At 42.7% G+C, this 3,485-nt stretch overlaps 1 non-coding gene across 1 annotated transcript; it reads right to left on the minus strand.

Moving 5' to 3' along the window:
- Positions 1–415: 415 nt before the first annotated feature.
- LOC119935937 lies at positions 416–553 on the minus strand. Its single transcript, XR_005453534.1, has one exon. It is a non-coding gene; the product is annotated as a small nucleolar RNA SNORA7 (small nucleolar RNA).
- Between the last annotated feature and the right edge of the window lie 2,932 nt (positions 554–3,485).

The raw sequence follows: 3,485 nt of genomic DNA on the forward strand, positions 1-3,485 counted from the left end.
GGGGATCAGACCCAAGTGAATAATTGATCCCCAAAGGAGGGCTTAGACAGGGAAATGAGAGTTTTATCAAGGAAGGACTCCTGGGCCTTCTGGAATCCTTCAGCTGTTTGGTTCTCCCCTCTCCTCAATCAATCAATAAATCGTATGTATTGAAGGGTTACTTTGTGCAGGGCACTGCAATGAGCTCTTGGTAGAGTCTTACGGTGTCAAGTCATCTCCGACCCATAGAGATTCCATGGACACATCTCTCCCTGAATGCCCCACCTCCATCTGCAGTCATTCTGGTAGCGGATCCATAGAATTTCTAGATAAAAATCAGAAAGCGGCTGACCATCGCCTCTTTCTGCACAGGAAACTTGAGTCTCCACCCTCCACTCTCTCCCATGCCGCTGCTGCCCACCATAGGGGAGTTTTGATTTGTAGCAGATTACCTTCCACTCGCTAACCTTTGGCCAAGGTAGGAATGGAATGGGTATGTCTCTGCTTGACTCTCCCTCCCATAGCTGAGACTGGTAGAGTACTAGAAGATCTCCAGGAGCGATCCTGAGAGGGGCCTTGGAAGAATACAGCACAACAATATAACAGATACTCCTCCTAGAGAACATGGTGGGGGATGTCACCCTGACCCAGTGGGGTCTCAGTCCTGAAGTCATTCACACTGCCCATGTTCTTCCCACAGGGCTTCCATCCTGGCCTCTTTCTCTGCCACTTAATAATAATAATAATAATAATAATAATAATAATGATGATGGTATTTGTTAAGTGCTTACTATGTGCAAAGCACTGTTCTAAGTGCTGGGGAGGCTACAAGGTGATCAGGTTGTCCCACGGGGGGCTCACAGTTTTAATCCCCATTTTACAGATGAGGGAACTGAGGCACAGAGAAGTTGAGACTTGCCCAAAGTCACACAGCTGACAGTTGGCGGAGCCAGGATTTGAACCCATGACCTCTAACCACACTGCACTTGTTTCTACTACTCTTCTTTATGCCACTACTGCCATCTCTACCACCTTTGCTATTGCTATTCCTCCAAACACGAATGCCATATTTCCAGCACACCCTAAACTCCTCCTCTTTCTGTTTGAGTAATGTGCTCTCTCTGTTATGATTTTGCTTACTGACATTTATTCAAAGTGAGGAAAGAAATCTATTCATTAATCATTAGGACACTCAATAAGTATCTATGTCATATGTGTTAGGACTGCTTTTCTGTATGAAGATGATGCTACTGGTGTCTGTGTCCACTGATTAAATTTTCCAGCTTAGACTTTGGGGAAGTACGCAACTGGTCTATATAAGGTCAGACTATCAGTTTGCTTGGACTGAAAATATCCTAAATTGTAAGGAAAATGAACAAATTTGTAGTATTCTGTCACCTCAAAATAACATTCCTTGATCATATAAAATGCATTTTCTCCACAATGCACACATACTGTGTTAGTTATCCTGCCGCGTTTCAAATAATAATTCCATCCTAGTAAAACAAAACCAAGAAACTAGTGAACATTTGCCTAGATAATAAGGGTGAAGAGATCATTTCCCCTTGGAAAGGATTCATCACCTATCAAATATAGTCCCTATATAAGGGCATTTTTCATAATTCAATACATTGGATTATATTTTGAAAATCCAGAGACTTTGGCAGGGCACTGTAAATCAAGTTTAAAAATCAAATTTGTCTTTTCCATTATGTTCTGCCCAAGTTGATTGAATACCGAGGCATTCCCAAAGCAAATCCATCAATGTCTCCCTTTTCGTAGATCTGCACACCAGCGTCCTGTAATAATTTAATACGATACTTGCAAGCACCCAACTGCAACGAAACTGGCATCATTCCTAGTTCATGCTTCTACTACACGGAGTATTTAACAAATAACGCCATTAACCAAAACCCCCCCCAAACTGTGGGAGAAATGGCTTGCCCCTTTGCTTCAAGTAGGTCTCCTCTTTCTAAAGGAAAAGCAACTGTGTAGCATTCTGACTTCTGAGGCCCAACGCAGAGAGGAAAAAGCCTCGCTATATTCAATTCTTGATTTTTCTTCTAGCCTAACCTTTTTTTTTTTTACCTGGAAAGGACTTTCAGCCTCCAGAAGCCTGTGTAGTGTCTAGCACAGAAGTGAACCTAAGCACATTTGCTCAGGTCAATGGGTAATGGAGCTCATGACCACTCATAAAGAAACTGCCCCAAAGAAGCTATTCTTCTGGCGACATACTGGATGACTAAACTGGCTCTGTCTTGCTCCCTCCCTACATTGTCATTGCTCACATTTCTTTTCTAGGCTACAGGACTAGAAATGTGTATAGGGGCTGCTGCTCCTTATAATGTAATTATACCAGGCAGGGAGACAGTATGCTTTAGGGGAAAGATCCTGGGCCTGGGAATCAAAGACCAGTGTTTTGGGGTTTTTTTAACTGTATTTGTTAAGCACTTGCTATGTGCCAGGCGCTGTTCTAAGCACTACGGTAGATACGAGGTAATCAGGTTGGACGTAGTCCATGCCCCTGTGGGGCTCACAGTCTTAATCCCCACTTTATTCATTCATTCATTCACTCAGTTGTATTTATTGAGTGCTTACTGTGTGCAGAGCACTGTACTAAGTGCTTGGCAAGTACAAATCGGCAACATATAGAGACGGTCCCTACCCAACAACGGGCTCACAGTCTAGAAGGGGGAGACAAATGGGGTAAGGGAGGCTCAGAGAAGTGCAGTAATAAAGATGGTATTGTTATGTGCTCACTATGTATGTTTCAAGCACTGTTCTAATCCCTGGGGTAGATACAAACTAATGAAGTTTAGTCTATGGTAACTGAGACACAGAGAACTGAAATGACTCGCCCAGGGTCACACAGCAGGCAAGTGACAGAGCCAGGATTAGGAGCCAGGTCCTTTTGACACCCACGCCCATGCTCTATCCACTAAACTACACTGCTTATCCACCACTTGGTTTATCACTGGCTTTCTTTAGAATCTTGGACAATCACTTAGCTTTTCTGAGATTGTTTCCTCATCTGGAAAATGGGGTTAATAAATGGTCCTCTCCCTATATCACTGGGCTGCTGAGGGAAAAAAAAACTGGGATAAATGATGTCAAAATACTTCGTGGGGAAAGAATGTGCTATATAGCTTTTAATGCGGACGGGCTCATTCAAGCAAAAGCAACCATCTTGTGGCATCTTAACATGGATTTCCAGCATTCTTCACTGAGTGGGAGAAAGATTCAGCCTCACTGTCTGGGGTTTACTATCTCCATCTGTAATGATATTTCATTCTCAGTTAAAGCCCAAATTTGGCCGAGTACATTTCCAGTAAATATATATTCCCCACCTTACTTCTCTGCCCATTTTCTGCCCTGATTTGAGGAGAGGTTTTGGCCTAAAGGATAGCCAAGAAAAGTCACCCTTCTCTTGTAATTTCTAAATAGTTCTCAAAGATGATTGATGATAAAATGACATCCTAATTAAAAATAGAAATCATCACTCCAAT

Source organism: Tachyglossus aculeatus, chromosome 12, assembly GCF_015852505.1.
Source record: "Tachyglossus aculeatus isolate mTacAcu1 chromosome 12, mTacAcu1.pri, whole genome shotgun sequence".
NCBI classification, from domain to species: domain Eukaryota; kingdom Metazoa; phylum Chordata; class Mammalia; order Monotremata; family Tachyglossidae; genus Tachyglossus; species Tachyglossus aculeatus.